Here is a 13,178-nt window from a genome sequence, read left to right as displayed (position 1 = left end):
TGTTAGATCATCTTTGTTATTCAATGAGTAGTGTCCTCAGTGGTGAATGCACCACGTTTAAGTTTTTGTTCAGTCTCCTCGATACCTGTTTCCTTACAAGTCCAGTTGTTTAAATGATCTTTCTTTTCCTCAAGTGACAATGCATATATATTTTAAAATCATTGACACCACTACCATAAAATGTAGTTTTAGTTTTCACTCTTCATAGAGCTGTCAGCATCCCTTTTCCAGGCATAAAGTTTGTGCAGACATTGCTATGTAACTTGTATTTTCAGGTGCGTTTGTATGTCATTGAAAAAAATAACTGCAAGAAGTACACAATACCATCCTCCTTTCTTCCTAGGAGAACCTGAAGGTTTTAATGTTTGTTTTAAGTGAACCTGTGCCAAAGGAAAAACTATCTTATGCACCCTGCCCCCGACCCATGGCAAAAAATACCATTTAAAATTGTAAACAACAGGCAGTAGTAATATGAAAGCCTGTTCATGTGGAAGGAGAGAAGCTTGATAATACTTTTTTAAAAAATTTCAACATTTGTGTTGAAATTTGACTGAAAGATGACTTGCCTCAATTAGTCAATTTCTAAGCGGATTCTGATGCTCTTATAAAGGTAAAAACTAAACAAAGGAGCTTCCAATTTACTAACAGGATTTTTTTTTTTAAGCAGGGAAGCTCTTCTAAAACAGAAACAGTTAACATTTAGCAAATGACTAATTATATCTGCTTAAAAAAATGAGAGAAAACTTTAAAATGTTAGTCCAGCATTTTTAGTTAAAACAAGCAGCTTACTTGCAAGAACTCCTGACATATTTATAATTTAAGTTTTATAATCTACTTTTTTGGTGGCGACGTAGCTAGGGGAAAAAGAACAAATAAAAATCAATGTTTTTAACCAACATTCAAGACCCATCTAAAATGCCAGTTCTTCCATTAAACTTTTAAAAATTCTTAAAAAAAAAAACAATGTTTATTATATAATTGCCTCACAGGTAATTCCTGAGGTAAATCTGTAGTTCAGCTTTTTTTGTTGTTGTTGGAGAGTAAAATTGGGTCAGTTGGCTGCATTATTTCAAAATTGCAATCAAATTTTATCAAATTGATATTGATTTAGGTGTAAATTTAAATAAACAGCAAGTTTCAAACCTGGCTTGATTCAGACACAGGAAAAGTCAATATTATACTCTAAATGAAGACTGAAAAATATTGATGTTCTACTTTCCATTGTAATAAACATCAGGTGAATAAAAGGAAAAAGCCCTCTTAACCAAGCAGTTTATCTTTAATTCACTTAAAAATCTGGCTAATTAATGACTGTCATACTCCTATGCAATCAAACTGAATTTAATAGGTTCTGTTAGATTCAGTTAAATTGGAAGGTTAGGAAAAGTAACATACAGTGGGTGAACACTTGTGTATGTGAAAACACTATTATCTTATGTAGTCACAAGTTAGTCAATGTCAACACACACATTTCACGTTCCTTTCTTGTATGTACATACTTAAATAGTTGAGGTGAGGGTTTATCTTTTTTTGTATCTTTTATAAAGATTCTGATTGGGCAACTTCCCAGGCTTCCTAGATTTTGTTGTTGTTGTTGTTGGCCTTATAGATAAATCTTTTCAATTCTTCCTACAATGAATGGCTTGTACCTTATGTAGAAAAACTGTGAAACAGAAATAGAATATACCTCTGAAGTTTTATGTATCTTGGAGTAACTTTGTTTCATAGTTAACTCTTGTTTGAAAGTGTGAGTGTTAAAAATGGCAAAAAAAATCCACAAAATCCTTGGATTGAGAGCCAGAAAAATGCTTCCATTTAAAAATGTTGTTTGACAGACAAAAAAAAAAAATAGCTTTTTCCCTATGTCCAGTTTATCACCATGTTACTGTCCCCCTTCCCCAGACAACTGGGCAGATGTGTTTAGCATATATTGTCTGTTTTGTGTTGCTCTAAAGGAATACCTAAGCCTGAATAACTCATTTAAAAAAGCAGTTTATTTGACTCACAGTTCTGCAGGCTGTATGAGAAGCATAATGCCAGCATCTACTTCTAGTGAGGGACTCAGGAAGCTTCCACTCATGGTGGAAGGCAAAGCAAGAGCCAGTGTACCACATGGCAAGAGAGGCAGCAAGGGAGATGCTGTGCTCTTTTAAACAACCAGCTGTCATGTGAACTCATAGAGCAAGAATTCATTCATTCCCCCCAGGAAGGCACCAAGCCAATTATGAGGGATCTGCCCCCATGACCCAAATACATCCCACCAGGCCCCAGCTCCAGTATTTGGGATCACATTTCAATATGAGATTTAGAGGGAACAAACATCCAAACTATATCAACATACTATTTTTTTCAATTAATATGTCAAATTATTATTTGGTCAGTTAGGGAAAATCTGTTTCATATGTGAAGATCCCTTTACTTGCTTTTAAGATCTTAGGGTTTAGCCTTCAGGAACTTAGCAGGTCAACTCTGGCACAATTCATGTTATCATTAAAATACAGTGATCTCTATTTTTCCTGAACCAAAGCAGTAGCCATAGTAAATATATCAAATATATTTTCAGATGAAGTATACTGATTTTTTGTGACTCATATCCTTTACGAGAATGGATGTTAAGTGATGTGATGATATCGGCAGATTCATTACAGTGAAGAATATTTGACCATAAATTACTGAGAAGAGCCCCCTCTGAGTAACTAGACTGTGTGAATATTTTCTCCCTTTCTTTAAATTGTGTAGAATATGGTTTTGCACACAGTGTATACTTGTGCAGGGATATAATATCTATTTAAAATAGCTGTGAGATAACATTTTCTTTGGCTAAGCCTTAGTGACCACTTTTATTTCTCTCCATCCTCTCCATCCTTTTGTGAAAACAAGAAATTAGTTTCGTTGTCAAATGAAAAATTGTGGGTTTTTTACTATATTTAAATGACATGTCTAGGTTTAATATAGGCTATAAGCCAAAGGCACTTAATGAAATCTTATAGGAAAGAATGTTCTTTGAAAGATTTAAAAAATTAATTATGTAGTTGACATGAATTTTATAAGTTGAAAAGATTATGATGTCAAAGAGGGGTGGCAAGAATGCAGCCAGACATCTGGTATATTGAGAAAGCTATCTAGTGTATCTAAACTGTACAAAAACAAATAATCTTAATAAGGGATCTTAAAAATACTCATTTTTTGGTTATGATTGCATACTGAAGTATGTGAGACTGAAGTGACATGATGTACAGGATTTTCTTTTAAAAGAAAGGAAAAAAAGAAAGAGAAAACAAGAATAGCAACATCTTGAATTTTATTATCTTGATGATGTGTTTATGGAAGTTCATTATGCCACAGTTTCTACTATTGTATATGTCTGATTTTTTCCACAAAATGAGTTCTAAGATCATACATTGTTCAGGTGTGGCTTAACTCATTTCTTAATCATGACTGAGTGAACTTTAATATTGAGAGAATTTTTAAAGTATTACAATTTGTAGTCAGACACCGTGGCTCATGCCTGTAATCCCAGCACTTTGAGAGGCCAAGGTGGAGGATTGCTTGAACCCAGGCATTGGAGACCAGCCTGGGCAACATGGCCAAACCCTGTCCCTACAAAAAACACAAAAATCAGCCAGGTGTGGTGGCATGCACCTGTAGTCCCAGCTACTCGAGAGGCTGAGGTGGGAGGATAGATAAGCCCAGAAGATCAAAGCTGAAGTGAACCATGATCATGATCATGCCACCACACTCCATTCTGGGTGACAGGCCAAGACCCTGTTAAAAAAAAAAAAAAAAGAAAGAATGAAAAAAGAAAAAGAAACCTGTATTGAAAGCTCTAGGGATATATTGGTCTTGCTTTAGGAAGTAAATATCAGTATTTTGTCTTAACCATAGGAATTCTCCCTGTGGATTAGTTAGGAGATGGGTTTTAATGTTAGTTTTATAAAATGAATTAGGAAATATTTTCTAGAATAGTTTGCTTTCCCATAAGTACATTTTATTTTATTTATTTATTTATTTTTTTTTGAGACGAAGTCTCGCTCTGTCGCCCAGGCTGGAGTGCAGTGGCCGGATCTCAGCTCACTGCAAGCTCCGCCTCCCGGGTTTACGCCATTCTCCTGCCTCAGCCTCCCAAGCAGCTAGGATTACAGGCGCCCGCCACCTCGCCCGGCTAGTTTTTTTTGTATTTTTTAGTAGAGACGGGGTTTCACCGTGTCAGCCAGGATGGTCTCGATCTCCTGACCTCGTGATCCGCCCACCTCGGCCTCCCAAAGTGCTGGGATTACAGGTCCCATAAGTACATTTTAAAACATTATTTAGGTATAATTTACATACATTAAAAATGCACCCATTCTGTTTATGATTCATTGAGCTTTGGCAAAGTTGTATAACCATGTCCCACCACCACAGTCAAGATATGAACATTTCTATTATCTGAAAAAGTCCCCTTTACAGTTAATTTCTACCCTCTTCCCCACTCCTTCATCCCCAGACAACCGTGGATCTCCTTTTTATCACTATAGATTAGGCTCACTTTTCTATAGTTTCATCTAAGTGGAATTACTCAATGGGTACTCTTTTGTGTCTAGGTTTTTCCCCTGAGCATAAGGTTTTAGGAGAGCCATCCATGTTGTTGTGTATATCAGTAGTTCACTTTTTTTCTGAATAGTAATCCATATCACATCACTTTTCTGGTTGTTTTTAGTTTTGTGCTATTATGGATAGAATTATAATGCAGATCTGTTCATAATTATTTGTACTGATGTAAGCTTTCATTTCTCTTGGGTGATACTGTTGGTAGCATGGTGTTAGTTTAATGATGTTAGTGATGGTGAGCAATTTTCATGTGCTTCATATACATCACTCATATATCTTTGAAGTGTCTGTTCAAATCCTTTTCCCACTTTGAAAAAATGGGTCGTTTTCTTCTTATTGAGCTGTATTATGGATAAAAGTCTTCATCCTATTTATATGTATATTATGTGTATACATATACACACATAAATAGGATGAAGACTTTTATCCAAAATATATAATATATATAACATATAACATATATTCATCCATAATATATAACATAAAACATGTATAGTTTATATTTGTGTGTATATCATCATTTTCTCCTCATCTGTTGCTTCCTGTTTACTTTTTAAATTGTGTCACCTTATGAAAAGCAGAAATTTAAAATTTTGATGAAGTCTAACTTAAAATTTTTCTTCTGCGGTTTGTGCTTTTTGTGTCCTAAGAAAGCTTTGTGTATTTCAAGATTGTGAGGATATTTTCCTGTAGAAGATTTATACTTCTAGCTTTTATATTTAGATCTATAATCCATTTTGAGTTAATTTTTATGTATAGTAGGAGGTATAGGTTGAGGTTCATCTTTTTTCCATATGAATATCCAGTAACTTCAGCACAATTTGCTTTAAAAAGTTGGTTGGTTTGTAGTTTTATTTTAATGCCTTTGTCAATAAAGGTTGTCTTATAAAATGGGTTAAGTCACAGCCAACGTTATACTGAATGGGCTAAAGCTAGAAGCATTCCCCGTGAAAACTGGCATAAGACATAGGTGCCCTCTTTCACCACTCGGGCTCAGCATAGTATTGGAAGTTCTGGCCAGGGCAATCAGGCAAGAGAAAGAAAGAAAGGGCATTCGAATAGGAAGAGAGGAAGTCAAACTACTCCCTGTTTGCAGATGACATGATGCTATATCTAGAAAACCCCATCATCTCAGCCCAAACGTTTCTTAAGCTGATAAACAACTTCAGCAAACTCAGGATACAAAATCAGTGTGTAAAAATCACTAGCATTCCTATAGACCAACAATAGTTAAGCCAAGAGCCAAATCAGGAATGAACTTTCATTCACAATTGCCCCAAAATGAATAAAATACCTAGGAATACAGCTAACTAGGGAGGTGAAAGATCTCTACAAAAAAAAAAAAAAAAAGCTAATGGGACTAATGGGATTTAATTAAACTAAAGAACTTCTGTACAGCAAAAGAAACTACCAACAGAGCAAACAGACTGTGTACAGAATGGAAGAAAGTTTTTTCAGACTATGCATCTGACAAAGCTCTAATATACAGCATATATAAGGAACTTAAACAAATTTACAAGAAAAAAACCATTAAAAAGTGGGCAAAGGACATGAACACACACTTCAAACAAGGCATACATACATACATACATATATGAAAAAAAAAGCTCAACATCACTGATAATTAGAGAAATCCAAATCAAAACCACAATGAGATACCATCTCAAACCAGTCAGAATGGCTGTTGTTAAAAAGTCAAAATTAACAGATGCTGGTGAAGTTGTGGAGAAAAAGGAATGCTTATGTACTGTTGGTGAGAGTGTAAATTAGTTCGACCATTGTGTAAGACAGTGTGGCGATTCCTCAAAGATCTAAAGACAGAAATACCATTCAACCCAGCGTTCCCATTACTAGGTATATACCCAAAGGAATATAAATCACTCCATTTCAAAGACAAATGCACATGTATGTTCATTGCAACCCTATGCACAATAGCAAAGACGTGAAGTCAACCTAAGTGGCCATCAATAACAGACTGGATAAAGAAAATGTGGTACATGTACACCATGGAATACTATGCAGCCATAAAAAAAGAATGAGATCATGTCCTTTGCAGGGACTTGGATGGACCTGGAGGCCGTTATTCTCAGCAAATTAACATAGGAACAGAAAACCAAATACTACATGTTCACATTTATAAGTGGGAGCTAAATTATGAGAACACATGGACACATAAAGGGGGACAACAGACACTGGGGCCTTTTGGAGGGTAGAGGGTGGGAAGACAACTAATGTGTACTAGGCTTAATACCTGGATGTATTAGTCAGGGAAATAACCTATACAATAGACCCCCATGACACAAATTTACCTATGTAACAAACCTGCACTTGCACCCCAGAACTTAAAATAAAAGTAAAAAAAGAGAGAGAGAGAATAAAATAAAATGGTTTAAGTTTTCTATTTTTTGGAATAGTTTGTATATTTAATGTTATTTTTTTCTTTAAATGCTTTTAGAATTCATCAATGATGTCATCAGAGCTTAGAATTTTTATTGTGGGAAGATTTTTAATTAAAAATTTCATTTCCTTGTTAGATATAGGATAACATTTTCTAGATCTTCTGAGTCCTTATTTTGTAATTATGTCTTTCCAGTATTACTCAATTTCAGCTGAATTGCCAAATTAACATTTGTGATATGCTTTTACTGTTTTTTAATGCCTGTAAGTATATTCCCTCATTTATTCCTGATATGTACAATTTGTGTTTTCTCCCCTTTTTCTTGATCAGTCTACCTATAGGTTTATTGATTTTATTGTTCTCTTTTTAAAAAACATCTTTTGGTGGCCAGGCTCAGTGGCTTACACCTGTAATCCCTGCACTTTTGGAGACTGAGGTGGGTGGATCACCTGAGGTCGGGAGTTCGAGACCAGCCTGACCAACATGGAGAAAGCCCGTCTCTACTGAAAGTACAAAATAAGCCAGGTGTGGTGGCACATGCCTGTAATCGCAGCTACTCGGGAGGCTGAGGCAGAAGAATCACTTGAACCGGGAGGCAGAGGTTGCAGTGAGCCGAGATTGTAGCATTGCACTCCATCCTGGGCAATGAGAGTGAAACTCCTTCTCAAAAAACAAATAAACAAAAAAACCTTTTGGTTTCATTGATATTCTCTATCGTTTCCTTCCTTCCTTCCTTCCTTCCTTCCTTCCTTCCTTCCTTCCTTCCTTCCTTGCTTCCTTCCTTCCTTCCTTTTTTTTTCATTTTTGAGACGGAGTCTTGCTCTGTCACCCAGACTGGAGTGCAGTGGCACAATCTTGGCTCACTGCAGCCTCATGCCACCAAACCCACCTAAGTTTTGTTTCCTTGTATTCTTGCATACATATATATATATATATATATATATATAATTATTATTATTATTATTATTAGGTAGATGTGAGGTTTCACCATGGTGCCCAGGCTGGTCTCCAACCCCTGAGCTTAAGCAGTCCTTCCATGTCAGTCTCCCAAAGTGCTGGGATTACAGGCCCGAGCCACCACACCTGGCCTGTTTGCTCATTTTCTGTTTCATTGTCTACTCCTTATTATTTTCTTCCTAGTTCTTACTTTGGGTTTAATTTGTCCTTTATTTAAAAACTTTTTTTTTTTTTTTTTTTTGAGACGGAGTCTCGCTCTGTCGCCCAGGCTGGAGTGCAGTGGCGGATCTCAGCTCACTGCAAGCTCCGCCTCCCGGGTTCACGCCATTCTCCGGCCTCAGCCTCCCAAGTAGCTGGGACTACAGGCGCCCGCCACCTCGCCTGGCTAGTTTTTTGTATTTCTTAATAGAGACGGGGTTTCACCGTGTTAGCCAGGATGGTCTGGATCTCCTGACCTCGTGATCCGCCCGTCTCGGCCTCCCAAAGTGCTGGGATTACAGGCTTGAGCCACCGCGCCCGGCCTATTTAAAAACATTTTTAAGATAAAAGTTTGAATAATTGATTTTGGACCTCTCTTCTTTCATAAAATTAGCACTTAACAGCTATAAATTTCTTTGTAGGCCCTCCTTTACCAGCATTTCACAAATTTTATTATACTGTATTTTTATTTTCATTCAGTTAAAAATTGTGTGTTATTTCTTCTTGGATTGTGATTAGATAATATACTGTTATTTTAATCTTTCTAGTATTGAAAGATTAAATGGTGTTAAAAGATTTACAAGCCTGGTGGCTTGTAGATTAAAAGCCTCATGGTCAGGCCGGGCGCGGTGGCTCAAGCCTGTAATCCTAGCACTTTGGGAGGCCGAGACGGGCGGATCACGAGGTCAGGAGATCGAGACCATCCTGGCTAACCCGGTGAAACCCCGTCTCTACTAAAAAATACAAAAAACTAGCCGGGCGAGGTGGCGGGCGCCTATAGTCCCAGCTACTCGGGAGGCTGAGGCAGGAGAATGGCGTAAACCCGGGAGGCGGAGCTTGCAGTGAGCTGAGATCCGGCCACTGCACTCCAGCCTGGGCGACAGAGCGAGACTCCGTCTCAAAAAAAAAAAAAAAAAAAAGCCTCATGGTCTATCATATGTTCTATCTTGGTGAGTGTGTCTCACATTCTTTTTTTTTTTTTTTTTGAGATGGAGTCTCTCTCTGTCACCCGGGCTGGAGTGCAGTGGCCGGATCTCAGCTCACTGCAAGCTCCGCCTCCCAGGTTTACGCCATTCTCCTGCCTCAGCCTCCCGAGTAGCTGGGACTACAGGCGCCCGCCACCTCGCCCGGCTAGTTTTTTGTATTTTTTTAGTAGAGACGGGGTTTCACCATGTTAGCCAGGATGGTCTCGATCTCCTGACCTCGTGATCCACCCGCCTCGGCCTTCCAAAGTGCTGGGATTACAGGCTTGAGCCACCGCGCCCGGCCTCACATTCTTATTTTTAATTTTTAATTTTTGTGTTTACATAGTTGATACATATATTTATGCGATATATGAGATGTTTTGATGCAGGTGTGCAATGCATAATAATCACATCATGGAGAATTTTGGCATCCAACTCCTCAAGCATTTATCGTTTGTGTTACAAATGATCCAATTATTTTAGTTATTTTTAAATGTACAATTAAATTATTATTCATTATAGCCACCCTGCCGTGCTATCAGGTAGTAGGTTTTGTTCATTCTATTTTTTTGGTACCCATTAACCAGCCTACCCCCATTCCCCAACCTCCCCAACTACCTTACCAGCCTCTGGCAGCCATCCTTCTACTCTCTATGTCCATAAGTTCAGTTATTTTGAGTTTTAGCTCCCGCAAATAATTGAAAACATGCAAAGTTTGTCTCTCTGTGCCTGACTTATTTCACTTAACATAATGATCTCGAGTTCCATCCACGTTGTTGCAAATGGCAGGATCTCATTCTTCTTATGACTGAATAGTACTCCATTATGTGTATGTACCAGATTTTCTTTATTTATTCTTCTGTTGATGGACACTTAGGTTGCTTCCAAACTGGCTACTGTGGATAGTACTGCAATAAACATGGGAGTGCAGCTATTTCTTCCATAACATGATTTCTTTTATTTTGGGTATATACCTAGCAGAGGGATTGCTGGATCATATGGTAGTTCTATTTTTAGGTTTTTGAGGAACCTCTAAACTGTTCTTCATAGTAGCTGTACTAATTTACATTCCCACCAACAGTGTATAAGGATTCCCTTTTCTACACATCCTTGCCAGCATTTGTTACTGTCGTAATAATAAACGCCATTTTAACTGGGGTGAGATGATATCTCATTGTAGTTTCGATTTGCATTTCTCTGATGATCAGGGATATTGAACACCTTTTTATATGCCTGTTTGCCATTTGTATATCTTCTTTTTTTTTTTTTTTTTTTTTTTTTTTTGAGACAGAGTCTTGCTCTGTCGCCCAAGCTGGAGTGCAGTGGCGCGATCTTGGCTCACTGCAAGCTCCGCCTCCCAGGTTCATGCCATTCTCCTGCCTCAGCCTCCTGAGTAGCTGGGACTACAGGCACTCTCCACCACACCTGGCTAATTTTTTGTATTTTTAGTGGAGACGGGGTTTCACCGTGTTAGCCAGGATGGTCTCGATTTCCTGACCTCGTGATCCGCCCGCCTCGGCCTCCAAAAGTGCTGGGATTACAAGCGTGAGCCATCGTGCCCAGCCTGCCATTTGTATATCTTCTTTTTCAGAAATGTCTATTCAAATCTTTTGCCTATTTTTTTAATCCAGGTATTAGACTTTTTTCCTATAGAGTTGTTTGAGCTCTTTATATATTCTGGTTTGAGCTCTTTATATATTCTGTTATTAATCTTTTGTCAGATGGATAGTTTGAAAATATTTTCTCCTGTTCTGTGGGTTGTCTCTTCACTTTGTTGATTGATTGTTGTGCTATGCAGAAGCTTTTTAACTTAATGTGGTCCCATTTGTCCATTTTTGCTTTGGTTGCCTGGCCTGTGGGATATTGCTCAATAAATTTTTGCCCAGACCATGAGATTTTCCTTAATGTTTTCTTGTAATAATTTCATAATTTGAGGTCTTAGGTTTAATTAAGTGTTTAATCCATTTTAATTTGATTTTTGTATATGGTGAGAGATAGGGTGTATCTTGCATCCTTGAAAAGTATATCTGCCCTTGTTGGGCCTGGTGTTCTAGCGTTGTCAATTAGTTCCCTTTTGTTGATAATGTTGTTCAAGTGTTTGGTGTTATACCTTTTCTTTATAGTTGATCAATCAATTACTAAGGGAGGAGTGTTGACAACTCCAAATGCGTATGTAGATTTGTCTACTTCTCCTTTTCACTCTGTCAATTTTTGCTTCATGTATTTTAAGTTTTTAAATTAAGTGCATTCACATTTAAGATTTTTATGTCAGCCAGGTGCAGTGGCTCACACCTGTAATATCAGGACTTTGGGAGGCCAAGCGGGTAGATCACTTGAGGTCAGGAGTTCGAGACCAGCCTGGCCAATGTGGTGAAACCCCATCTCTACTGAGAAATACAAAAAAATTAGTCAGTTGTGGCGGCGGGTGCCTGTAGTCCCAGTTACTCAGGAGGCTGAGACAGGAGAATTGCTTGAACCCGAGAGCTGGAGGTCGCAGTGTGAGCCGAGATCACGCTCCTGCACTCCAGCCTGGGCAACAAACAAGACTCCATCTCCAAAAAGAAAAAAAAAGTTTCTAACTATAATAGTGGATTTGTGTATTTCACTTTGCAGTTCTATAAGTTTTTGACTCACTTTTTTTTTACACTTGGTTGTTAGGTGCATACACACTAAGACTTTTTTTTCTTCTTAGAGAATTGATGCTTTTATTGTTATGTAATGTCATTCTTATCCATGAGAATTTTCCTTTATCTGAAGCATGCTGTGTCTCACATTAATATAGCTACCCCAGTTTTCTTTAGATTAGTGTTAGGATGGTATATCTTTTTCCATCCCTTACTTTTAACCTAGCTGAGTCTTTATATTTATAGCAGGTCTCTATGGTATTCAACATGTAGTTGGGTCTTACATTTTTCGCCTCTCTGACAATCTTGGGCTTTTAATTGGTATATTTAAAACTTTCATATTTAAAGTGATCATCAAGATAATTGAATTAATATCTGTCATGTGTGTAACTTTTCTATTTATTGTATTTTGTTTCTTTTTATCTTTTTTCTGCCTTGTTCTAACGGAGCACTTTATGATTCTATTTTATCTCTTCTCTTAGCATATCAATTATACTTCTTTTAAAACATTTTAGTTGCTGCTCTTGAGTTTGCAATATAACAATTTTATATATAAATTATATTTAATGTGTACGTATATATCAATTTGTAGCTAATCTAAGTCTGCCTTTAAATAACACTAAATTGCCTCGTGTGTAATGCAGGCTCATTTAAAGAATGTATGTCCAATTCTTCATTCCTGTTCCTTATGACATTGCTGTCCTTCATTTTATTTATCCATTTACTGTAATAACTAATAGATTGTTACTATTATTAATTTAAATAGTTATCTTTTATATCAATTAAGGATAAGAAAAATATATTTTATTTTAGCATTAGTCTTTTTTAATTTTTAGTTTTTATAGATACATAATAGTTGTATGCATTTATGGGGTATGTGTGATATTTTGATCCAAGGATACAAGGTGTATGATCAAATCTGGGTGATTGGGATATTCTTTTTTTGATGTCCTTCCTTTCTTTATATAGACCTAAGTTCCTGACCTATGTCATTTCCTTTTTCCTGAGGAGCTTTAAAAAATATATTTCTTGGAGTGCAGGTCTGCCAATAAACTGAATTCTCTTAGTGTAGGTTTGTCTTAGAAACTCTGTTTCTCTTTAATCTTTGAAAGATAATTTCATTGGATACAGAATTTACATGGTTTCTGATAGAAATAGCTGAAATTTCTATCCTTGTTTCTCCACGAGTAAGGTGTATTTTTTTCACTGTATTCTTTCAAGATTTTCTCTCTGTCTTTTATTTTCTGCCATTTGAATATGATATGCGTACATCCAGATTTTTTGGTATCTACCTATTTAGTATTTCTGAACTTCCTGGATCTGTAGTTGGGTATCTGTCATTGATGTTGAAAAGTTCTTAGCCATTATTACTTCAAATACTTTTCTGCTCCCTTCTCTTTTTCTTCTCCTTCTAGTATGTCAATTACATGGAAGTCACACTTTCAGATA

General features: G+C 36.9%; 1 protein-coding gene across 7 annotated transcripts in view; it reads left to right on the top strand.

Annotated features, from left to right (window-relative positions):
- The window catches only part of ADAMTS6 (ADAM metallopeptidase with thrombospondin type 1 motif 6), a 333,350-nt gene that overhangs the window by 159,920 nt on the left and 160,252 nt on the right, over positions 1 to 13,178 (top strand). The gene's annotated exons all lie outside the window — the stretch shown is intronic.

The sequence above is a fragment of the Papio anubis genome, chromosome 5 (assembly GCF_008728515.1).
Source record: "Papio anubis isolate 15944 chromosome 5, Panubis1.0, whole genome shotgun sequence".
Classification (NCBI taxonomy): Eukaryota; Metazoa; Chordata; class Mammalia; order Primates; family Cercopithecidae; genus Papio; species Papio anubis.
This window is presented reverse-complemented; position numbering and strand designations above follow the sequence as displayed.